Source organism: Hesperophylax consimilis, chromosome 29 (assembly GCF_061612785.1).
Source record: "Hesperophylax consimilis isolate HC1 chromosome 29, BYU_Hcon_1.0, whole genome shotgun sequence".
Lineage (NCBI taxonomy): Eukaryota > Metazoa > Arthropoda > Insecta > Trichoptera > Limnephilidae > Hesperophylax > Hesperophylax consimilis.
This window is the reverse complement of record NC_142864.1, coordinates 11,133,789-11,161,643: the sequence shown is the minus strand read 5'-3', so window position 1 is coordinate 11,161,643 and position 27,855 is coordinate 11,133,789. Positions and strand designations below refer to the sequence as shown.

The following is a 27,855-nucleotide window of genomic DNA, read 5'->3' as shown; positions in this document are numbered from 1 at the left end:
ACTGAATGCTGTACAAATAAGATCTCTAAGGCGTATGTTTGATAAAACCGGGTAAGCCGCTGTTGTAAGTCATATTTTAGCTGTATTGTGTAAATACAGATTAAGAAAGGGACGCTTAGAAGCTTAGATGAAAATGTCGAGCAAATGAACGAAGAATAATTAAGGAATATGTATGAGACGATGTATGAATGTGAATGAGGCAAGAAACGGCGTGATGGTTAATTAGTTTGAATTTATTAATCGTGTTAAAAATGTATAGATTCATAAAGGAAGCAAGGCTGACGTAAGCGTAATAATACATATAATATAATGGATGGTTTAGGCAAGAAGGAGTGTAGGGATTAGAAGTAGCAGAAGATGTCAGAGATCTTGAGAAAGTCACGGCACGATCAAATGAATGAAAAAATTCTAAAAAAAGCACTTAAAATGACATAGAAGTCGCACCTCAAAATTAAAAAAAATAATTGTGAATCAATTTGAACCACTATCGGTGTGGCATCTTCTACATTTCTATTCGTGTCGATATTTTTACCGATTGAGATGCTTACGAATTCATTGCAATAAATTTCGATATAAGTAACACATAACATCACGGTAATATTTCAATAATAAGCATAACATCGACGACATGTCACCTGCATGAAAAATAACCATTCATTTTTATCACAAAAATTAACTAATACGAAGTTGTAAACATGTTATGACTTGGATCATAATTAATAATAATTACATGCATGTAAATAACATGTTGTTGATTATCACGACGTTTTTACAACATGCAATCGTATGTTGTAGTAATTAATTAGATGGCATAATTAACTTTATCAGATAATTGAATTTAAAAAAATCTATGTTAAAGGGGGAAAGATGTCTTTAATTTATTGATGTAAACTAATTAAAGGGCGTCGATCACGACTGATAAATAATACAGAGAGAATTATTTATTTAATAAAAATTACTGGTATTCCGATTAAAAACGGAATTGTAGTCCGTTTCCTGAAAAACTTTTAGTAAATTCCTAAAATATCGGAGCACGTGTTCATTTTCCTTGATAATATATGATGTGGAAGTGCGAAAATATTAAAAATTTTATAAACACGTGTTCCGATAATATATTCGTTTTTTACTAAAAGTTTTTCAGTAAACCAATCACTTCATTCGTTAAGGGCCTGCAATCAGTAATTTAAAGAGATTCATTTTTCTCCGTGTATTGTAATCCTTCTTCATCGTTTGTTACATACTCCTATCGAAGGTTGGATATCATCGGGGTAATCTATACCTTCAGATTGCTGCACAAGTACCAGTTAATAAACGGGTATGTTTCATTTTTATAGATTTCCAAATCAACATTATGTAGTAATGCATTCTAATTCTTAAACAGAAGTCACAAAAATAAGTATTTTTAATAAGTAATTAAACTGAAACAAATCAATTTTCTAGATCCGTATTTATTATAGCGCCAAAAATACGTGTAAAAATAGTTGTTTTTTAAATAACTCAACAAAATGCAATTAATGAAATACGAAACTGACAATTATTATAACTTTTTTCGTGTTTTAAAATGTGTGATGCAAACAATTATCGTGTTAACTTAATATAAGCAATGAATGAAATTTAAAAATAAAAAACTTATTTCATTCCAAATTCTAACCCTTCCTAAACTGTATTAAAAAACGCCCGCGGTGTAATTTCACAACTTTTTTATGTTTAGTCCTACCGCTGAGAGCTTCGTTGTAGTCTCTCTCTCGGTTACGTGCCCCGTTGTGTGAAAGAGGGAGAGGTTACAACGGAGCTATCAACGTTGAGCCTTATTCATTCATCTCCATTAAGGTCCCTAACCGCGTTTCCTACCCTTTCTATGAAAAAAATCTGCTTTTTGCCTTAAACACCAGTCATTATGTGTTTTTTCACGTCTGCTGTACCCTGAGGGGTTTTTCGTGTTTACATTGCGTCCTTTTTTTATTTTTTGGCGCAAATTTGACAGCTTTGTTAAATGGTTGAGCGCTTCATGACTTAATCTTTAATATTATCTTGCAATTATTCATCTAGATTACGCACCAATTTTTTACCATTATGTCATTCTAAAAAAAATATGGGAAAAATTATTTGCATGATCATAATATTTAGGTGCCAGTGGTCAAGTGGATAAAGACGTTTTCCCGGTAAGACAGAGATCCTGAGTTCGATTCCTAGTTGAGAACATTATCATTTGTATTTTTTGTGTCTGGTTTTTTTCAAGATTTGTTTGTGTTAACTTCTTCTTCTTTGAATAGTATAAAATAAAGCCGCTATCCGCGTCTGTCTGTTTGTGCGCTTAGTTCTTCTAAACTAAGCAACGGACTTAAAAAGGGTTTTCACTATCATTTAGAAAATTTCTTCTGGAAGGTTTATTTATGGAATACAAACGATATTACATTTATATTAAGTATAGAAAAATCGATGTTTATCCCAGAATTAACAATCTCAAAACTTCACTCCGAATCATTGACAACCCCGAGCAACGTCGGGACACGTCAAGTAGTCAAAAATAAATGAAACCCTTTAAATTATAAAAATCCAAAAAAAAAATTCATAAAACTCGTGTGTGTATTTTTTTACAATAAAACCTAACACGCGATATGTAACCGTTTAGTCGCCTCGGTGACTTTAACACTATTTTTTACCCTATCATTTTTTTCATCCGTTTTTTTTTGACACGCGTTTCTCCCCCAGGCAATTTTTTTTATAACTCAATATTTTTACGCGCGCTTTATTATGCGTTAATAATGTACTTCCGGCAAATATAAAGTTCCGATTAACCTTTTTAAAAGGCTGTTGAATTATTAATGGTGTCAACACCTTCGTGTTTACCTTTTCTATGGATTAGCATCGAGGATTTATTGTGATATTATCACTACTAAATATCTACGACAGTAAGATGGTAAAATTGTTCGCACAGCTAAAAACAATAAATTTAATTTTAAATCGATAGTGAAATCTTGATAAATATTCTATGGTACGCGTAGAGCAATTGATGTTTGCTCTTACGATAAATAAACAGGCCTTATTAATAAAACATCAATTAAAGAATGTTTTTTCGATTTGACTTGATAATATACCATGACCATGTAAACGTTCAAAGATGGTTTGAAACGGAGATATGTAAATGTGAATGTTAGATAATTAACATAATAACTATGCGAAAATGTTAATTTAAAACTTAAAAATTTAATAAAACACCACTCGTTTGATATAGAGTAAAAATCTGTAGACAAATGCTTCAGTTGCATTTAAAGATACACTGTTTCATGCCTATAACATATTAAATAATATTTAAAAAAAAACATGTTTTTAATTTTTTTGTGATTTTTTTCTATCGAGGGAATTTCAAATAATTAACGTTTTGGCATAAAAAATGTACAGATATTAACTTCAAAAATAACAGTTTTTTGAAAAATAAAAAATTAAAGAGTAAACTTGTTATAAATCGGTAGAAATTGGGTTTGCAGGGGCTTAATGACCTGCAATTCTGCTTTTAACCGGATTTCGAAATTTTTTTAGAGGTTCTTAATAAATTTGCAATATTCAATATTAGTAATTGTTCTCCGTGTGATGAGAGGTCAACATTTTGATTCAAAATGCTTAAGCTTCGTTTTGTGCCCAGATATTTAAAAAAAGCAAGGTAACCTTACTCTTTCCCATTTTCTCCCTCTACCCACTTTCTTTAGTCCAGTTTGTCATATAAAAAATTACAGAGTAATACATTTTAAGGACGCCTCAGATTCAGATAATTTTTCTTAGGGCCCATGTCATCTATGAGGATGCTGTATGGAGGGTCTGTAAACACAAAGGTCGGCAAATCGTTCTACAGCCTAGCTGTTGAACTCAAGAACGAGTCGTAGAAACGACCCGTTCCCATTGGGACAAATGTCAACTGTGTACAAATGTAGTACGCTCGTTTCGTGTATTTTCTGAGCATGCACCGGTCCCGAAGGAATCAATGATGCTAGTTCCTATTAGAGTATTTTCCACTGTTACAACAGAAGAACAAGAGCGGCATTCTTACCTAAAGCCTGTGTTCTAAAAATTGCAATCTATTTGTTAAGATAGATGTGGTGGACACTTTAATCAAGTTAAACGCCAAGTTAAATATAAAATAAAACTAAATCTTCCATAATTAACAGAAAATTTTGTTCCATTAGCCATAATTTCACTGTTTATTTTAAAATTAACCGCGGAACAAAATAATTTATTTAAAAACTCTATCTTTCTTGCGTGACTTGATACATTAAAAACTCCACCGTTCCGTGCTACGCATTACATTTTTATTTTTAAATCTAATTTAAAATTTAACCCTTTGCTGGCAACATCGATTATAGGCCATAAAAAATTAACCCGTTCGCTGCAATCGAATGATAAATTGCCCACGGAAAGGTAACATCGTTCTAACCCTTCCCGTATTGTCTAACCATGGGGTCATTATAACCTATTCAGGTAGATTGTGTTTTACATATTGTAAGGGTTGATACGAAGACAAAAAATATATAATCTGAAAAGGTAAACCCATGTTTGGGTATCGGGTGATACAGTGTTTAAATTTGCGGCCGTTTTTAACGACCATCAAAATAAAAAATTCAAAAGAGCTTACAAATTTAATAATATTACACGGAGATACTTACTATTGTGAAAATATTTATATATATTTCTGTTAAAAACGGGACTACAGGTCTTTAACGAATTTATTGATAGATTTCCTAACAAATTATCAGTAAACCGCGAATATGTGAAGGGGACTAACATAAAAATACTAACATTGTCGCATTTTGTCATTAGATTTATCAGGAAAAGCACAGCTGAATGAACACGTGTTTAGATATATTCTGAATGGACAATTTTATCAGTAAATGGATTGCCATCACGTTTTTAACAGGTTCTCAATAAATCAGCCATACTCGTTTTTCTTTATAATAATAATACAATACTAGTAGTTCTGTGGAAAGTTGACCTCGCGTACAAGAAAGCATGTTTCTAAAACCAAAAATTCGTCCTAAATCATAAGATTTGTAATTAGTAATTAAAAGCCTAACTATTTAATTATAAATCATAACTATATTTAAAAAAAAAGTTTTTATTTTAATTTCAAATAATGAATTATACAGTTTGGCTAAAGAAACGTCAATATCTCAATGACAATATTATATAAAAAAAATACTGTGAATAAGAAAGTCCAAATAAATTCCATTTGAAAAAATAATCTTTTCTTAGCCGAAATGTTAGTGTTACGTATACAAAACCGGGATTTATTGTTCAATAATGAGAAAAGTACGAATTGTATAATACGTATATTATTGAGAAGGTAGGTATAATCAGAAACATACGAATTGTATAATACGTATATTATTGAGAGAGTAGGTACAATCAGAAAAATACGAATGGTATAATACGTATATTATTGAGAAGGTAGGTATAATCAGAAAAATACGAATTGTATAGTACGTATATTACTGAGAAGGTAGGTATAATCAGAAAAATACGAATTGTATAATACGTATATTATTGAGAAGGTAGGTATACCTGCGCCTTAGTGTCTGTCCAAAAGCTTCTTTGAATATAGATTATAAAGCTCTAGCCTCGCCCGATGAGAAAAAGTTATGTTCCAATCGGTAATCTAAACTTTAAGGATAAGTATATACATACTTTTATTTTTTAATGCTTTTCGTCACGCGACGTTTTGTTTTTTGTTTTTTATCCAGTGGCGTTGTGATCGCTTGTGCGACCTGGGCGGCCGCCCACTGGAACCTATCCGGTAGTGAATCAAAGGGGGCCGTGCTAGAATATTCTAAGATGATTATTTATTTCATTGGCATTTTCTATGTAACAATTTCTAGACATTTTGTTATGGAAGAGTGTTATTTTTTTAATTTACATTTGTCACTCATTTTGTATTATTTCGCTACCAGTTTTCGTTTTTGACAGATCCATATCGTCAACTATCTTTCAACTCACTTTCGATATATACGTATCGTCAACTAGCGTTCAACTAACTTTAGACATATACGTATCGTCAGCTATCGGTCAACTAACTTAAAATTAAACACGGAGAAAGCTTACACATATATTAAATGTCATTATTTTTTAAGGAATCTTTTCAAATTATTCATAATCCGGTTTAAAACGGGACTGCAGGCCCTTAACGAATGTATTTATAGGTTTCCTAATAAACTTTTAGTACGAATGTACAGGATTTTCCAATAAGAGGTGTTATTTTTTGATTCAATCGTAAAATATCAATGGTTTCGTTGCTTGTGTGAAACGTAGCGCCGTCTTGTTGAAAGTAAACGTCGTCCAAATTAATACCATCCAATTCCGGCCTAAAAAAAACTCTTCCAAAACAAAACGACTGTTTTTGCTCTTCGAAAACAGCAAACTTTTTTTGTGTTGCACCATTTTTACTAAAAATAATGAACGCATTGATAATTAAGCCCTGGGGCCCGGGAATTCTCGCTACGCCACTAGTTATTTCCAAACGTTTCTAATATCCAACCCTGTTTTTCTGACAGCAGTGAAATATTCCGAGCAAAACACGCGTTTCCGAGCAAACACAAAGGCGAAATGATAACAAAATTGCCGGGACGAGAGAAAAATTATCGATTCTCGATTATTTCTACGAGAACGTCGCACAACCCTAGCATTTTGGTACATTTGTATGGAAATTTATGTTATGTAATACAATCGATAATATGACGAAAGTGACGTCAGATACGTTTTGGACAGTAGTACATAACATCAATGATATTTTGTACATTACGAGTGATTTTTTCAATGTTTTTTTTGTAAATAGTTAATGCCTCACAAAAGTCCCAACTGGTCCCCATTGTTCGGAACCAGTGGGACTACAGCATCCCCAATATTGGAGTATGTTGGTAATGGGAGGGAAGTAAAAAGTTGGGAAGTATCTAGCGATTCAGATCTGGTCATCAAACACGATTAAAGCCAACCTGGATCAACATTTTGATCACTAGATCGGCAAAAAACTGTTTTATCAATACCTACTCAAAAACACGTGGTAATTTTTTTTTTAAACAATTTTAAGGAAAGTCGCTAAAAAACATAAAAAAAAGATTTCTTTGAAACAAAATTTATTTATTTTCTTTTTAAGCCTTTTGCCAAAACTTCTCTGTGCTGGGAAACCTTCAAATTTTTCATTCTCGTCTTTAACAAATTCTTCTAATTATTTTGTTCCGTGACTCGAGACACTTAGCGATCCAAAATGAGGTCAAAAACAAAGAGAGACTCGGATAAAGAAATAATCGAATGGCGCGTTTTCGTTTTTAAATTGCCAAAACGATTAAGTTAAAAAATACGACCGTTTCTCATTCCTCTACCCACATTCTGGAAAACTTTTAATAGTTTACTAAATACACGTTAGGTACGGTTGATGTAAAACTAACTGATCGATTTAATACATTATTTAATAATGCTAAAACGTGGTTTGGTATCTCGTTAAAAGTTTTTTTGTGTAGGGACAACAGCTACGAAAATACGCACTATTACAATTAATCTACCGGCGCGCCAACCGCCAACCGTTCCAACCAAATTTTCTTTTGCGATTAAAAATATTCAAAAACCTTTATGATTCAATTCCTGAAATATGACAGTTTATATATCTTATAGACTATGGTCTTTGCCTATGTCTCACACTATGGTGTGGTATCCTTATAGCATTTTTTTATATTATTAGTGTTTTTAACACCATTGTAATATGTCGGGTTTTTCACTGTTCTTACTTTACGCGCTGTGTAATATTTACACCACGTTTTTTTAGTAAGGCTGTTAGCATAAGCATCGTAGAAATAAAAGCAAAATAATCATACATATATCTGTGAACACAGTAGATGATATAACGTTTCTTATAAGCTTTTTAAGTTAGTTAAAGTTTATTATCAATGTACTCAAAAATAGTGTCAGTGACTTTGATGAAGTGAAGTTGAAGATGAAGTTGAGCCCTATATTTTGTGGTCTCAAAAAATAGCATTAAAGCGATGCACTATTGAGCAGCTATCAATAACAACCCTTACGTAGATGGCGACAAGGTTTAAATTCCCGCTTAACACCATCCGCCTGTTTTGATTTAAACAAGAAAAAAACATGCCCAAAAAGAGCCTTTTATTTTATTTTGTGGATGTTCAGGCAAAAATATTTAATTTTTTTTCGATCATTTTATAAATAACTTAATTTTCCACATTATACAATAAAATCATAAACAAAAATGGGTTCTTAAGTAGGAGATTTTGAAGTTTAAAGCAGTTTTCATAGGCCTTATACATTATTTTTTTCTGGGCTTATAAAAAGACTTATGTAAAAAATACTAGATTATTTGAAAGGCCAAGATGTATTCTACTCGCAGTATTTAATCAAAGCATCTGAAACATTTCTAGGCGACCAAATTTTCATACCAAAAACATATGATTTTGCATGACTACGTATGGCATCGTCTTAATCCTTTCAGACACATTTTAGCAGTTACAAATAATCAATCGTTTTTACTTCCAGATCTTCATGCACAAGAACGCAATGCAGATGCACGCTCGCGAGCTGCAGCGTGGCCTAGCGGGAGGTGCAGGTGGTGAGATCAAACCACACCAGTGCCAGCAATGCCTCAAGTCCTTTTCATCCAACCACCAACTAGTGCAGCACATCCGCGTCCACACGGGGGAGAAACCATACAAGTGTTCTTACTGCGACCGTCGCTTCAAGCAACTCAGCCATGTGCAGCAGCATACGAGGCTTCATACCGGTAAGAAAACTTCATTAATATTATTATTATTAGTAGATATATATCTCATCTGGTCTCCTGTCTTTTGTCTTGTTCAGGATGGAGGTCCAACGCCAACGCCTCAACAAGGTGTCTCGAAATGTCTCTGTCAGTTTTAAGCATCAAGATATCTAAAAAAAACTTATTGTCTCTTTCAACAAATCTGTTTTTTTTTTATGTATTTGACACTTTACAAAACCGTCCCTCTCTGTACAGGGTAAAGGATTATATATAGGACGAAAAACAAATGCCGGTAACTCGTTCCACATACGAGCCATATTTCACAAAAAAACGAGTCGAATAAGCGGCCCGTTCTCATTAAGCAAAATTCAATTATGAACCGGTGTTCCACTAGGTCTTCAGAGCAGGTTCCATTAAAACGCCTGTAGAACAGACTCAGTATGCCTAAATTGCGACTGCGCATTAGAGGTGCCAATCCGTCTGTTATCGATGAATTGTCAATCAGACAGACCGTCCTAGTTTGCACAGAATTAAGTAGGTTTATCAAGTATTGTGGGGCTCCAGTCCAGAGGTGACTCCCAAATTCAACTGTTGAACACACTTGTGATACTTTTATGAGATTAGCAGCTGGTAACTATTGAAAAATCTGTCAGCCCTACACAAGACGCCTTAGCAATCCTATCTTAAATCAAACAAATTAAAGAGATTCCTAATAAATTAGCGGTATTTTTTATCAGTGCGTATTCTCCGTGACGTTAAACATTCCCAAGGTTGGTTCTCATAGAAACCACATTTAAAAAATTACAAACGTTAAATGATTATTTATAATAAATGACTCATAAGATTCCTTTCATGTGCATGATTTTTTATTCGACCTCACAAGTTTTGTGTTCATTACCTACGATTACCTACGCAAAATATATGAATGAATTCCTGAAACAGCAACTCTCTCTAAAAGGTAAAAATTCTGTACAAAACTTTTCAGTGTCATTAATCACTTGCCAGTCCAAACCCATGCTTACATTTTCCCCGCTTTTCATTGGTCAGTGTACTTTTTTTCCTCGCCTAGAGTGATTAAGGCATTCTTTTTTTCAACTAGGCGTGTCCCGGTTCGACCAATAGCGGGACGAACTGCGAGAAAAATCGTGAAAAACTGAAAAAAATAAAATAAAAGCCGGAAAAATGCGCCGCCGCATAGCCTCCCCCCACCCCACTGAGCCTCGCAGCCTTTCAGGGAGTAATGGTTTTTTTACACTTTTTCAAGGGAGGATTTAAACGCGTTGGTTTTATGTCCACGCTTTGAAAAAATATCTACTTTCACGGAATTACATGCCTTAATAATTATTTTATTTAAGAAAAACATTCCCGGGTTACGAATAACCTGGCAATGTGTGAAAATATCCTATTACCATCATTATAAGCTGAAGATGTTGTTTGTGCAATATTGATGGATATATATATATAAATTTAATTTATAACTAACTACGTAATTCGAAACTATATAATAAACTAATATAACAATATTTTTTTACATAATAATATCTTATACACAATTATATCTTATCTTAAAATAATTCTACATTAAAGTATATTATAATTCTTTTCACTATCTGAAGATTGAACAGTTTTATTAAGTGTATTTGTTAAATTCTCTGTTTTGAGGCTATCGGGAAGGAGATTGTAATGGCGTATACTTCTTTTACCACTTTCAGTCTTTACTAAAGTGTACAATTTATAATGTTTTCTTGTATAGTCTTTATGCACTTTTCTTTAAATATTTGTTGTATGTATGTGTATTTTGTAGTTTAAAAGGCTTAAGTTAGATTCATTTATTCGTTGCATAATTAAATTATTTGAAGAACTGTCAACCAGATTTATTTGTATAATTTCGAATTATTTTGAAAAAAAATAATAATATTCTAAATTCAGCAATATTCTGAAAAAGAATCTTTGAAAAAATGCCAACGCGTACAGAATTATGCTTACGTCAAAACTTCCCGCGATGAAAAGTTTGACGGTACGGAATCATATTCACAATAATACATCTAATAACGAATGCAATACTGAAATTACCTTTAAATACCCCTTTAACTACTGTCATTTATTCTGAAACCCTTAAATTACTCTTTTAATAACCAAATAATAATGGAAAATGTGCCCTTATTACCTCTTTAACGTCAAATTATCATTCCCCCTTTTCAATTGGAAATTTTTCAATGATTGGAAAATAATATTCGATCAATTATAATCTACTTAGTACGTAAAATTTTAATTATTTATAGGACACTGACAAAGATAATAATGCTTTTATTTATCTTAATTACAAGGTAGGTACTTCAATATCATTTAAAAAGCCTTTATAAACGACTAACTAAGAAGTACGTCAAACAAAAAAACATAATCTTACTGTTTTGAACCAACAAATAGAAAATAGAGTCTTTATAGAATCATTGGAAAAACCTTTTAAATGGTTTTGAAAACAATTTGTTCATGCTTAGTTATTTATTTTAGTACAAATAATATAACAAAAAGTCTATCTGTTTGTTTGTGTTGTAATTCTTCTAAACTACCCAAAGGATTTTGATTGAGTTTTAATGACCATTGAGAAGATTTCTTCCGGAAGGTTTAAATATATAATACATACGTATTATATAGGGTTTTCCAATAAGAGGTGTTATTTTGATATTCAATCGTAAAAGATCAATGGTTTCGTTGTTTGTGTGGCACGGAGCACCGTTTTGTTAAAAATAAACGTTGTCCAGATCAATACCATCCAATTCCGGCCATAAAAAATCATTAACCATCTCTCGATAGCGATCCATTCACCGTAACTGTTGTTCCAGCCTCATTTTCGAAAAAGTAAAGTCCAATGACTCCGCCGGGCCATAAGCCGCACCAAACAGTCACACTTTGAAGATAGAGAGGATTTTCAACAATAACTCTTGGGTTTTCCGAGCCCCAGATGCGACAATTTTGCTTGTTGACGAAGCCACCGAGGTGGAAATGGGCCTCATCACTCAAGATGATTTGCATTTGATTCACTCAAGTGAATTTAAAGATTTTAATGCGTTTTTGAAGCGTTTTTCGTTCCATTTTTATAAATGGCGTAGTTTCTAATTGTCAAATGTTAAAAAATGACAGCTTCAAAAGGAAAATCTACCGAAATAGCGGGCTATTCAAAATAACACTTTTTAATCCTGTACTTATAGAAAATAATGAATAGTCTCCGAGCACACGTCAGAAATTGGTCGATCGGTTAGATATTAGAATACATCCATTAGCAAAGTTTTCGGAGAATCTCTAGTAAGTTGCTAATGTCTAACTTAAAAAATACCTCGAAACGTGTTTCACTATTATCACGCGAGTATTAAGTAGTAACGCGGGGACGAAATTCGGTAGTTTTCTGTCGTTCAGAGGTCGCACTGGACTAATTTTTGGTGAAAAAAATACAACCAATTTGTTCGCTTAACATCTCATATAAATATTATAACAGGGATAGTTTAATTCCCGAAAAATCAGTCCCAATTTTTAAAATGGCGGTTACCACTCTGTAAACAAAAAATAACAAACATTCAAATTTTCAACGAAATCAGTCCAGCAGTTTTAAAGTCTATAGGGAACAAACAAAGAGACATTTATATATTATATAGATAGTTAGTCATAATTATTGCTAGTTGCAGGTTTTTTTCCAGAACGCATTTAATTGTATCCATATTATATATGACATCGCAGATGTTAACACCTTATCTCTGCATTAATACCATATCTCTGTGTTATCTGGTGCAATGTAGGCCAACCAACCTATATGGAGGTCGTTATCTTTGCATTGAATAAACAAACTCAAGCTGATGCATCACTTTTACATAAACTGCAAAAATCTCTCTATAAATTATATTATAACGAATTTAGTTTGTAGCTGAATTCTTGACGATAATTGCTTTACTGGTACCCGTCTTTGATTTTAAACTCTTGAGTCCTTAGCATAAGGAATACTTCTGTTGGTGGACTAATTGTACCACATGTACGAATAAAATTATTTAATCAATTACCCGCTGATATTCGAACAGAAAAAAGATACGTAAAAAAAATTAAATCATATTTTTGTAGTACCACCATATAATTTTAACTTTCTCTTAGATAATATTCTTGACTGTTTTGTTATTCCTAATGTTTTATGTAAATCCTATATACATTTCTTGTTTTAATTAACTTTATAATCTTAAAAAATATTACAAGTCTAAATCTCTAATATGTTAAATTCTCAAGTTATTGATCAGGATTTATAAGTTATAAATAAGTTGTCCTCAAGCGTCAACTTTTGTAGGAGAGTGTATAAAATATGTAAAAAATTATGACTAGAATTTCTCAGTTAACCTAATTATTTTCAACTCGATACCGTTTGTCTAGAGATCTGATATGGAGATTTCAAATAGTTATGTAACTGTGACGCCATATTGGCTAAGTAACTAATTAACGGTCTTCGCGCTATCTGCAGGAGTAGGCAGAGAAGATGGACCGACACACAACTCTATCGGGGCAAAAACTCATTCCTTCATTTGCATTTATACATCGTCCCACACAATATCTATCTACACGAAGAAAAAATAATATTTGCTGATTTATTTAAATCCTGTTTACCGGCCATTTCCTAATACGCTATTATTACTTTCATAATACAGGGTTTTCCAATAAGAGGTGTTATTTTGATATTCAATCGTAAAAGATCAATGGTTTTGTTGCTTTTGTGGCACGTAGCGCCGTCTTGTTGAAATTAAACGTTGTCCAGATCAATACCATCCAATTCCAGCCATAAAAAATCATTAATCATCTCTCAATAGCGCAATCCATTCACCGTAACTGTTGCTCCAGCCTCATTTTTGAAAAAGTAACGTCCAATGACAGTCGTCAACAACAGTCACACGTTGAGAATAGAGAGGCTTTTCAATAATAATTCTTGAGTTTTCCGAGCTCCAGATGCGACAATTTTGCTTTTTGACGAAGCCACTGAGGTGGAAATGGGCCTCATCACTCAAGATGATTTGCATTTGATTCACTCAAGTTAATTTTAATAATTTCAATGCTTTGTTGAAGCGTGTATCGTTTCATTTTTATTAATGGCGTAGTTTCTACTTCTCAAATGTCAAAAAATGACAGCTTCAAAAGTACATCTACCGAAATATTGGGCTATTCAAAATAACACATCTTATTGGAAAATCCTGTACATCGGTGTCCATGCAGCCATTTTTATCCTGTTAAGTTAGTAAATGCGAAAATGTTAGAATTTTTATGAACACGTGTTCCGACATCGCCCTTTCGTGTTTAACTGATAGTTTATAGGAACTCTTTCATTTCATTGGTTAAAGGCCTGCATCCCGTTTTAAATAACAATACGAATAATATGAAAAGATTTTTAATAAATTAGCAATAATTTGTATCAGTATTTTTTCTCCGTGTATTATTCCACTATCTAGTTATAAATATTTTGCTATGGGCGTGTAATATTAATTACATACAATATACTTGTAAGTCTGGCACACTGATATCGATAACATGACAATATCGGATCGATAGGCAAACTATCGATGATTTTATGCCTATTTTCCGAGCACGGTCGCAATGCTGAAATCCAGACCGATGTTGATAACAAAATAAATCAGAATTCGATGTGCGCTGGCAACACTGACGCATATCACAATGAATTGATAACCCCAAACATCAAACGGCTGCGTAAAAGTTTAAAATACTAATAGAGCAGTGTTTATTGAGTGATTTGAAGAGTAGAAGAAGTTAGGGACGCCCGAGGAAGGTATATAGTGGTGGATGGTAGAATCCGGGAACGCCCGATAAAGACTTAGTAAATATTTTTAGCTTTAATATCTACGTAATTAAAATAGTTACATTAATTTCCATGGGAGAACTCGACATTTCTATGAAACTTCAGAATTACTTTATTATTTCGCAAGTTTTAGATTCTGCGTAGCATTTTTCTTATCTAGTGTGCTAATAAAAAAAAATGGAGAGCGAGGTCGAATAAACGAGGTCAATTAAAATCTATTAGACCGTTTAAATAAAGGAAGAACGTTTCATAAAATATTTCTCTATGGCGTCATACTTTCCGATAGTAAAACTGTAGATTTTCACACATACAGTGGCGTGTATAAATAAGTAGGTACTGAAATATACATTGAAAACTTACCATCAGAAAAATTACGTACATGTACCTTGACGTCATTATTTGTACGTGAGTAAACGTGAGTCATGATATTTTATAAATTATTTAGGTTAGTGTTACTACTTCTATTAACACCAAACGAGTACTATATGATATTTAAAGATACACAATCATTCCAAAACCTATATATCCCAAATCAAACATAATAAAATTAAATTAGTATTTAATTTATGTAATTAGATCTACTTAAAGGAAAGATTATTATTGTGTAAATAATTTTAAATATTTTAAAATACTTATATTAATTAATTCATAATGATTTACTTCACGTATAATCCTTTTCTTTTCACTACATTGTCACTAATGTTACTATATCGATAGTGTCTACACGGAGAAAACTTACTGACGTGAAATTTTGTTATATGTTAAAAATCTCGTCAAATTATTCGTTTTCCTGTTAAAAACGGGACTGGAGACCTATATCGAATGAATTGGTAAATTTTATATCAAACTATCATTTACGCACGAATATTTTTATGAAGAATTCGGAAGACGTTTTCTTAAAAATAATAATATTTTCGCATGTCGTGCATTATATTTCTTCGGGCAAGGCCCCCTGTGTGAACGCGAATTTAAATATATTCTGAATGACTAATATTTTTTTAGGAAATGGTCATGCAGTCATTTTTTGATTACCTTGATAAAAAAAGCCTTACTCATTTTTATCCGTATAGGTAACCTAACCTAACCTATCATATATTACTACCGTCATAGGTAGAAACACAGTATCCTCGAGAGGTACTACGCTTGATTTTTGCTTATGACGTCAAGATAACACTATGTAAAAATTACGAACTCCTCAGGTTCTCCTAGTAAGGTGTTCACAAAATATTACAACTTAACCATTCACATACTGGCTATTTTACATTTTACTAACATTTCTATGTTATTGCAACGAATAGTTAACATTAAATAGTTTTCAAGATTTTTTATAAATTACGATTCATTAAAAAGACCAAGTTATTAAAATAAATTAAAGGGCCTAGATTTTGTCTCTTGGCTTGCCATTTCTTTATTCCATTTTTTATCTCGAGCAATTTAAAATTTCCACCCCAGTGGCCTTATTCTATCTTCCCCCTGTCTATTGTTAGGGGTGAAGATGTAAAAATACAAGCCGAAGGCCTTCCATAAAAATGGCCAGAGAATAGATTCAACCACCCCTCTGATACCTATAACCTAACGTATAAAGACTAATCTCGTATCAAGCTAAGAAGATTTTCTTATAAAATTTGAGTGTTAGTAAAAACGCCTATCCAAAGATATTTTTTAAAGTCATGAAATGAATGAAAATACCCCTCTTTTATAAAAAACTGTTTTCAATATAGTTTTTCCACGAAATATTAACACCTTTTGTAGTTGTGAACAAATTTTAGAAGACGTTTTGACTGTTTGTAAAAATATTTCAATTTTTGATATTTTGAAACAATTCTTAACTATTATTTTTTTGATAAATTAATGTTTTTAAGACAAGATTTTATTTATGCATAGCACAAAGGATGTTTCAGGCGAACAATTATTGCTTATAAAAATAATTCTTAACTATTTCCACTTTTTAACGTATATTAAAATTATAAAAAAAATTTAACTGTTCCAACGCTTATATAAAAACATTATTATTACGTGAATTGACAAACGTGTCGGGTTTCTCATCCTAAATTCTACACAATTCCACAAGCAACTTTTTCCGCTTAAAATTATGTTAGAAGGAGATTTTCAAACGTACTTTTTTAAATATAATATATAGTTTTTCAAATATAATATATGGTTTTTTAGATATAATATAAAGTTTTTAAATATAATATATAATAATATGTTTTAAATATAATATATGGTTATTTTTTTAAAATATAATGTAGGTATAGTTTTTTTTAAACAATGTATAGTTTTTTTTAATATAAGAGGTTATTCGTTATTCGGAAATGTTCGTCGCTTAATTCATTAAAATATCCCTTTTTGGTAAAGGCTTGGTTTTTAAGTCACTCGTGAAAACAGATAAATGTGACATTAACTTGAAATATTTTTCTCTGGCTTGTGTAAATGTCCTCTTGTAGCAGTATTCGTATACACAAAGTGAAATAATTTTATATGCGAAAGAATGAAGGAGTGATTTATACAAAAGAACTGAGTGTCGAATGAGGGTTCATTCAATTGTTTCAGAGTTCATTCAGCGAATGCATATTTTCTCTTGGTAATTTGCAATTGTGAGATTGAATTAATTATAAATGAAGAACCCCAATATTTTTTATATGCAAGTAAATTTTATTAAGCATTGTATAGAAATATAATAAAATCATTAGTTTTTAAGTAATTGATTTGAGGGCGAGGTAGAATAAAAAATCAACCCGTCAAAGGTCACGTATTGTACTTTCCTTCTCAGGGACTGTAGTCAACCGCGCCAACAACCTCGTCAAATGCCAATAGGTGGTACCGACATTTATCTGCCGTAATATCATCCGTATTCATAATGACCAGCAAAATAGATTGATAGAATGCATTGTCATCGACAAGGAGTCTATCTGTTGAGTTTCAGCTCGATCCATTCCATGATTCCACGAAAACCAGAGCGAAATTCAAATAAATTTAAAAAATAATAATAATAAAAGGTAATTCAAAAAAAATAAACTTAACTATTTCGTGCAATTAAATAATTTATACAGTCCATAATACTAGCAATAGATTCTACTTCTGGGTGTAAAAGTTTAATGTAAATAAAAAACTTGGTGTTTAGCTCGTTTGTAAAAACATTTGAGAGATGAACAAAAGAAAGCACTGTAAAAAGAGCCCCGCTTCTCTCATTAGAATTCCCGAGAAAAGAATCTCGTTTCTATCTTTGCAAAGAAAGTGGAAAAATGCCTCCAACGCTAACACAATTATTCCCCAAGAAAAAGCTTTTTCTGAGAAACTTTCCAGTTTATACCGGCGCTCCTCGGACCAAAGCAAGAAGAAAACAACTGATTGTTGTTGAAAAAGTGGACTTGTGAAGTTCCCTTAACATTCAATGCTTCTTTGTACTTTTTTTTTGTTTTCTTGGAATTTCGCTTTTTATGAAATTTTATCCATAAAAGTTTGCACCCTTTCACGAGCTCAGTAATTTTATCTATTTTGAAAAACAGTTAGTTATTGTTTAAAACTATAGAAATACTTCTAAGCACCATGATAAATAGAAAACGCACTGACTAACTAAACAGATGAAAGACTGCCACACAATTTCGTCATATATTGTCTCATACATAATCTTCTCCATTCCATGGGGAAGAAGGGTCAATCCTCAGTCAATTGTTTTTTTAATGACCTTACAATGATGAGAATAAACTTAAAAATTTATTTAAAAATAATTAATATTAAAAAAATAATTCAATATTATTTCTAGTCTTGAATAAAAAGTCCGTAGGTATCAAAAATAAGTATATACTCGTACACCCTGTGCACTATTTATACAGATTAGAAACAATAAATTCCTTTGTAGAGCTTTGTAATAAATTTGTAAAATATAGCGACCAAAAATATGGGAAAATTAATTGAAGATGGCATTGTTAATTTTGAGGATCAAATTTACTTCAGCCTAGTGGTTAAAGACATTGTCACGATAATAAAGAATTCCTGTCGAAGTTGCAACCGTTACCTCTTTATTTTCCTTGTCTTATTCTGTTACATGATTCTTTTGAATTTACTAGTTTTTTCTTCTTCGTTTATAAATTATATTTACGTTCATTGACTAGATCTGAGTAGAAGAAACTTTCCTAGTTCTTATTCTCCGCTTCTTTCTTCAGCCTTAAAACGTTTATATAAAAGGAACTTCTTTGTTTAAAAGGAAGCTATAAGCTAAAATTGTGTATATTCTTAGTGTGCCTTTTATCGTCAAGAACATAGGTAATATGTGTAAATATCGCCTGGCAAACCGTCCAGAAAAGCACGACATCTAGCGCAAAAGTGGTTTTTACTTATTTTGTGAATAATTTTATAAGAGAGAGAAAATATTAGTCAAGGGAAAATGTTACAGATAATCTTAGCCATAACATTGTTATTTTGTAAGTTGTTTTTGATTGTTCATGGAAAAATACACTTTTAGTTGCTTAAATACGGTTGTATTTTTATTAAATAATTAACAGGTGACTTAGCAGGAGTGTCCGGGTTCATGGAGTGAGGTTTTGACCAGGTCTTGGTGGCGGATGCGGTTGAGGGAGACCTTTTGACCTCTCGACCCATCTCCTTGCACCTCAGTGGGAGGGATGAATTCATACATCCGTCTCAACCACTAACCCACCCCTCATACTCTATTTCTTCCCAGAAAATTCTCTACTTCATTTCCTTAAAAAACCCTGCTTCCTCAAAGATGACAAAGGCCTTAAAAGAAAATATTTTCCTCAGAGCTCCTGTGTGGAGGTAATGTAAAAAAATCCTTTATTTTAGTTCTATTCAAGCGATTCAACAGTAAAAGTTTCCACCTATCCGAAACATATGTATATATATTTTTTAATTTTTAAAGAAAGACAAACATTCCCGGGTTACGAATAACCTGACAATATTTGAAAATCTCCTACTACCGCCACAGTAAGCTGAAAATGTTGCTTGTGTTGTGATGGAGGACTTAGCCAGCCGAGGAGTTGAACACACGACGCCTGGGTGGGACCCAAACGCGATGTCAACTCGGCCACCGACCGATCATATGTTTTGTATTCACAATTTAAACAGTTTCGTGGTAAAAAATTATCTAAAATAGTGATTTAACTTTGAGTTTCGCTCTAAAATGACTCTAGCGACCACATCAATATTTAGATGTGTTTTTCTATTTAGTAATCCACTTACAATTTTACTATTTCCTTACATTTTTAGCATCAAAACAATTTCAAATAAGTATGTGATGCTATAGTTTCGTTAGTTACGGACAGTTTTTGAAAACAACATATTTGTATGAATGAAAGTAACAACCCTTAATATAAATCCACATTTCGCACTGCACCCATGCTTTAAAACTTAGCATAAAGTGCAACATATTCGAAAACACCCCCGCATTCTGCCCGCCGCCGTCAAATTAGGCCTACGTACTCTAAATGCATACCAAATTGTAGCCCGCAACCACTCCCATTGCATATATGGCCGGCCAATGCAATGCACACACGCACACGAGTGCAAGCCGCACACATGCACACGCCCACGTCCGCACACGCGTGGAGCACGCATGCGTGATGTATGCGGAATTCTCTACCACCCCTCTGTTTATATAAGGGATGCGAATGAATTGTAGACATAGGCCCACGTTACGAGATAAATGTAGCGATTTTGGAACATTATCACAATTTTTTTGGTTGCATACTTAATCATTTTGAAAGGATTAGATGATGTAAGGCTTGGCAAGGATTCGGTTAGGTTAGGTTTCAGTGATACCTAACCTAACCTAATACTAAACATTTCCTAAGCTTATGATTTTTTCGAGTGATTACATATTATTAACGATATATACGTAGTTGTATGCTTCAATATATATTTGAAAATATATGATGTGAAGAACACGTCAAGAAGAGTATGCATATGAAAGAGAATGAAGCAAGGAGAGTGTACCAAGACAGAGTTGTTTGTCGGTCCGTCCTCTCTGCCCACAACTGCGGAGAAGTGAGTCCGTTCAAATTGCTTTCTCGCCAAAGTAATGCTTTGAGTATAATGCCACTTGATAGTTTCGAACTATTGTACAGGCATAACACACAGTATATATAATAGTTCTCGTATAATAAATATCAAATATCTACTTACTGTATTCATTAAAACAAACCGACACCCCGCCTCGCCTCACACCTCACAATTACGTTGTTATGGCGGTCAGCGAGACCCCTAAGCCAGACCTATACAGCCTCCCAACCACCACCCCCTCTTCCACCCACTTCAACACCTATATACATCCCATTTCACCGCCCTACCACCCACAAACTACCCCTATATGACACCCCCGCAGCTAGCTGAATAGAGTGAATAGTTTCAGAATGCCAAAACATGAAAATTAATGTGAAATCTTGTACGTTCACTTATGAAGCAATATTAATTTTTAATTTGATGGCATTTAAATCAAATAATGTAAAAAATTCTAAAATTAAATACAGGGTTTTCCAATAAGAAGTGTTATTTTGATATTCAATCGTAAAAGATCAATGGTTTCGTTGCTTGTGTGGTTTTTTAAAGTAAACGTTATCCAAATCAATACCATCCAATTCCGGTCATAAAAAATCATTAATCATCTCTCGATAGCGCAATCCATTCACCGTAACTGTTGCTCCAGCCTCATTTTAGAAAAAGTAAGGTCCAATGACTCCGCCGGACCATAAACCGCACCAAACAGTCACACGTTGAGAATAGAGAGGCTTTTCATCAATAACTCTTGGGTTTTTCGAGCCCCAGATGCGACAATTTTGCTTGTTGACGAAGCCACCGAGGTGGAAATGGGCCTCATCACTCAAGATGATTTGCATTTGATTCTCTCAAGTGAATTTTAATAATTTCAATGCATTGTTGAAGCGTGTATCGTTCCATTTTTATTAATGGCGTAGTTTCTACTTGTCAAATGTCAAAAAATGACAGCTTCAAAAGTAACATCTACCGAAATAGCGGGCTATTCAAAATAACACCTCTTATTGGAAAACTCAGGATAATGTCATAGGCAGATAACTACTTAATCGCTTTTATAAATTCTTCACACAATTTCAATTCTGAAAATGACACTTCAAAGAAAAATTAAATTCACTGATCTTTATTTCACGCTAGACTAATACACAACACAGACACTGGAAATTAGTATATTTTATGATATATCTCATGAGGCGTTCAAAGCAACAGCAAAATAGACAATGTAACTTTCATTTGAAACTCATTTTTGCTGCTTCAGATATACGAAGAAAACTAATCGTTAAAAAAATATTGATATTTTATTAAGAACGTCTTCAAAATATTCGTCATTCAGTTAAAAACGGGATTGCAGGCCCTTAACGAATGAATTAATAAGTTTTCTCATATTTTTTTAGTACAAAACCTATGAATAGTCGCACACGAATTTATAAAAAAAACAACATTTTCGCATTTCGTCAACATGTATTATTAAGGACAAACGCAGGTGCATGAACATGTGTTTTTATATTATTACGAATTTACTAAAAGTTTATCAGAAAGCGGTCTGCAGTGCGGTTTTTAACCAGATTACCAATAAATTAAAGAGATTTCTAATAAATCAGTAATACTAATTTTTCTCAGTGTATCAGCAGAGTTTCCGTTTAATTTTCAATGAATTATTCTTCTTTGCGACAGTTTTGAAAATAATTATAATTTTTGCCATTCATAATATATTTTTATGATAAATTATTTACATAAAAAACCTTCAACAGTAAATAATTATTTTTAAAATCCTGACTTGACGAATTTGATTATAATTATTATGAATTTATCTATTATTCCTGACGCCGCCAAATAGCTATTTTATATCTAAACAAATTGGTAGTCAACAGCCTGATTAATTTGCATAAATTACCAGGCAAAGGCTCATTGGTCGAACCTTCATCCGATTAGTTTAAAACGTACCAATCAGAATTTATAATTCTGCGGATCTATATAATGTTATTCTATTCATATAGGTTGGATAGTAAGTATGTATATTAGTTTGCTCGCGTACAAAACTGAAGACTATATATTTTTATTGCTATATTAAATTGACAGACATATTGAAAGAAGGGCAAATGCAGGTAACTCCATTAATGGAGGACTGAACGCTGTTAGCGCTAACAAAAAATTGTCCAAAGAAACGAAGTTAGCAGTCCACAATGGAGTGCTGGTACCTACCGTGATGTATGGAAGTGAGGCGTGTAACTGGCAGAGAAAGGATGAATGTAGACTCAATGCTGTTGAAATCATATCCCTGAAGCGTATGTGTTGTAAAACGATGAGTGATCGTGTGAGAAATTTGGAGATCCGCAAAGAGTGGGGAAACGGCGCGATCGTTAGTTGGTTAATTATATTAAATTTATAAAATAATTAATAATGACAACAATGGATACAGATGTATTTGTATAATCTATCACGTATATAGTCATTCCTTTGTGAAATTAACTCAAATTCTGAGTGTCATTTTCAATATTGGTGTCGATGGTTTTAAGAATTTATACAAGTGATAAAAGAGGTATACCTATAAAAATATGTGTATTTTTTTGTTTAAATTTTTACAGATTTTGTGATTTATATAAGTTCAAGTTTATATTCAAGTTTAACATTCGAACGATAAATTTCCGTCGTCTCTCAAATTAGTCAGCAAAAAAGTTCATATTATATTTATAAAATTGACAATATTTTTGTTTTTAAAAACCCATGGGACAGAGGAAAATATTTAATAAATCTATATATACAATTAGCGTTTCTTTGTTTGTCCAGTAGGTGTTCCTATTCGGTCATCCGATTTCGCTAAAATATTCCAAATTTGTTCTTCTATTAGTGCCAGGAGTGTTTAGTGATGTTTTGAATAGTAAAAGTCGGGGACGCTTGAGAAAAGCTCATTATCTCTGCACTGGAATAGATACGGAGTCGAACTAAATTTGACAATAATGCAGTATTTTAACAGTAACAATTTTATGATACTACATAAGTGAATGGTAAAAAAAGTCGGGGATACCCGACTGAAACAAATACGATAATTTTATTCCCACCTTCAAAATGCACCCAGTTGTCAGGTAATCTATAATTCACAACCTGTACTTTACCCTGAACCATTTATAAGTCCCCGAACAACGCCGGGTGCACGTCGTCTAGTATTCTATTTGATTGCAAAAAACAGAGCGTTCAGAATTTTATTGAGAACATTTCCGCATATTTAGTTCAATTTGTGATTTTTGACATGTTTTCCATTTTGTATGTGACTTTAGTAAACATCGTAAGATATTATAAGTTGTATCAGTATCAAAAGATTCTGCTGCCTCTTAAATCAAACTCAATTCTCCACACTTATTTATTTAATATTCATAAATGTACTAATGGTTTAGCCAGGAATCATTGCATCATTAGTTTTAACTACTAACAAGCATAATAACTCAGCATAAACCCGCATTCTAAAACGTTTACGTAAGAGTAATGACATTCCCCACAACCAAACACTAATGCGAATTAACTTGTTATTTAAATCAACGAATTAAAGTTATTTGCTAGCAAACTAAGACAAAATGCAACCAAAAAAACACTGTTCTATCAAAGGTTGGCAGTTATTTTATTTTATTTATTTGGGAAAATCAACAGATTATTTACATATATAAGAATAAACTAAATAATAAAGATAAAATCCAATAACAGATTTTCACTTAAAATTATAATAATAATAAAAAATATTAAAACAAGAAACTAAGGGTTCTGTACCCGTGGCCTGAGAAATTTACAAAAAATACAAAATTGTAAATAATAAATAAAAAATAATAACAGATCTAGGAACACAAATAATATACTAATAACCAGCTAAATTTCAAAAATTTAAATTTAACTGATATACTAATAACCAACTAAAATTCAAAACAAAATGTATTGTAAAATTTCAACACAGCAGCAATCAATAACACTACACAATAGCAATAATAACAATATAATAAATGTATACCTACAACTAAATTGAACACATGAGTATAAATTGGAAGGTAAGTAACTGGAAAGGATTCAAAGCAATAACATGATAACTTCAAGTAGAATATTTAAAATTATTTAATGTTAGTTATTACATATCTTTTAAAGGTTCCTAAATTACTTGAGAATATGTCCATATCATTAAAATTCTTATTAAATATACTACAGGCTCTGAATATAAACGCATTTTGTCTTATATTAGTAGAACATTTATGGAGATGAAAAAGTGATTTTTCTCTAGTTCTAACGCTCGGAACTCTAAAATTAATTTCAGACAGAAGGGGAGAACAATCAATAAAGCCATTGATAATTTTATGGAGATATATTATATCTGCGGAGTATCTTCTAGTTTTTAATGGCTTAAGTCCATAAAGGTCCATCGAGCCGTTTACGTCAAGGTTTGAATTTAGTTTGAAATTTAAATGATGGACAAATTTTCTTTGGATGGCTTCAATGCGATTTATGTAAATATTATATTGAGGATTCCATATGGGAGAAGCGAATTCAAGATGACTGCGAACATAAGAAAAATACAATATTTTAAGTGTTATGATATTATTAAATTCTTTTCCAATACGGAATAAGAATCCTAGCATTCTAAGGGCTTTCTTAACAATCATATCAATATGAGCCTCAAATGTAAGTTTACTGTCAAGTATAACACCTAGATCACGAATTTGTGTAACTTTTTTGAGTAGTTGGCCAGCTATATGATAATTATGGTCAAACTTAATTTTATTTCTAGTGAAGGTAATTACATAACATTTAGAAGTGTTCATGTTGAGACGATTGCGGATACAATAATCATTAAGCCTATACAGATCTTCTTGTAGTTTAAAGCAGTCAATTATAGAATTAATAGGCAGGAATATTTTCATATCATCAGCGAAAAGTAGAACATTTGCATAATTAAAGCATTTTATAATGTCGTTGATGAAAATTGTAAACAGTAACGGTCCCAGGTGAGATCCTTGGGGCACACCTGAGGGTATATTTACAATCTCAGAGATGAAGCCATTTATTGTTACTCCCTGAGTGCGCCCAAAAAATTATCAAGGCGTCCTTAGCTTACAGGCTGCAGCCCGGGAACAGTACGTAACAATTGTGCTAATCACAAAGGTTTCTGAACCATGAGAACAGAATCTTCCTATGCGACGTTTTTCATAAAATCTTTTTTTTTTTCAAATTGGTCGACCAGCCAATCGGGGAACGGGGAACCAACCAAGTTGTGAGGAGCGGGGAGGCGACATGACTGTCCCACTTTTGGTGAATTATCAATAAATGAATCTGACATATATGACAGTATTGTTCAGTCCTTTCAATAACCTTAACTGCAAATCCCAAATCTTATTTTATTACACTATTTAGTTGTAGCCTTTTACAATTGTGTTATAATTTATGTAATTAAATGTATTCGTTTAAAAACGAACATTCAGATACTGCATAGAAAAGTCCCACAATGTACTGTGGTGCAAACCTTTGCATTATTTAAGCGAAATTGTACTATTCTGCTCAGGGTAAGGTTATTTCAACGTGCCCCATTCAGCGGTCAATATTTTATTTTATATTGTACGACAGACAGGTAAGTCCAATTATGGTACAATTTTACTATAACTAACATAACATGTACATAATTTTTTTTAAACGTGGTATAGTGATATTAAACACATCTATATCCGCTGGTAGGGCATTTAGCAAGGTTATACCTCTTGTCATTCTATGTTGGGCAATGACATCTGTCCGATACGATTTCGACAGTATTTATCAGGAAGGAATAAGCCACAGCATGACAGGAGATATGGACAATCGATAAGGTTTTTTAGTAACTTTAATTCAAATACCATGAGTCCGGCATTACGCCTGGTCTCCAGGCTTTGGTAATTTGTCTCCATTAGGAGTTCCACATGATGCATGAATTCCGTATGATCGCATGTAAACATACTTTAGGATTTTTTTTTTGAATTTGTTCAATCATATTTATGTATTTAAGTTGATAAGGTATCCAGACAGTACTGGCGTACTCCAGCTTGCTTCTGACCACTCCGTTGAACATGGCGGTCATTGCTTCTATGTTATTGAATTGTTTGCAAGTTCTAATTACAAAACCAAGAGTTTCGGAGCAAGCCAAGGTAAGCTGCACTATGTGGTTTGAAAATGTCAGCTTGGAATCAAAGATGAATATCAAATGATTCGTGGTTTATTCAAAACATTCTCGAATACTCGTGCTGTTTTACCTCCATATCGACGAAATGATTACCATAGTATTATTTGTAGATTCTCGCGATGTGATGAATGTAAAATAGTTTTATTTTTAATATTTGTGCACAGTACTGTCATTATATTTGGTATTGTTTAGTGGACAGGGTGAGAAGGGGTAGGCTGTGTCCAAGGGTGCATCAGTGGGGTGGATCGATACAATCATCGCGGCTACACCCTCCCCACCGAAACAATAATAATACTGTCCTGCGTCAGTGAGAACTGGTAACCCACGAATTGAACGCTCTCAAAAACCTACCGAAATCATGCGGTAATTCAAATGCATTTCTAAATAATCATTTTTTACAATATCAAGAAAATATACCAGATAGAATATTCAAAGACTCGCGAAAAATAGATTTAATTCGCATCCTTCTGTTCACAATCTGTAAGAAACGTTCGCACTGCCTCAAACCTATAAAAATAGTCGTCTAAAAAAAAAGCCGTCATCTTGACGGCTGATTACATGTGAGTGTAATTTTTAATACAATGTAAAATAAATAAAAAAATAACTAATGAAATTGCTTATTTAACAAAGTAAACATTTGGTAAAGACGTATTTTTTTATAAAATCAACTTGTGATGGAATACTAACAACTGACACCAAAAGATAGTGACCAATCAACGTACAGATCGAGTTCAAATGACATGCGATATCGAAAGAAAGAGACAGACTGATTAGTACTATCATTTTGCGAGATGGAATGTGTATGTCGTAAACCTGGAGAAAAATGGTTGTAAAAAAACTCTTAGCTCAATCGCCCTTACCGTCACATTGACGGCGGAGGTGATTGAATGTATAAATCATAATAAATTAATACAATACAATTTAAGCAAAATGTCATCAAATTGCATCGGGCAATCTTCAAACTGACGTTTACGATTTTTCTTGTGATAAATTATAACATTTTAGCTGCAGCGTAACCCTATTACATAGACATGCCACTCTACAATCGCTAGTTTTGTATACTAAAAGTCCTAC

At 32.6% G+C, this 27,855-nt stretch overlaps 1 pseudogene across 1 annotated transcript in view; it reads left to right on the top strand.

Annotated features, from left to right (window-relative positions):
- Positions 1-27,855, top strand: part of LOC149409878 (uncharacterized) — a 138,366-nt pseudogene that overhangs the window by 60,842 nt on the left and 49,669 nt on the right. Inside the window, exon 4 of the transcript XR_016305085.1 lies at positions 8,533-8,776. The product of XR_016305085.1 is annotated as an uncharacterized LOC149409878 (transcript). The remainder of the gene's footprint in view (positions 1-8,532; positions 8,777-27,855) is intronic.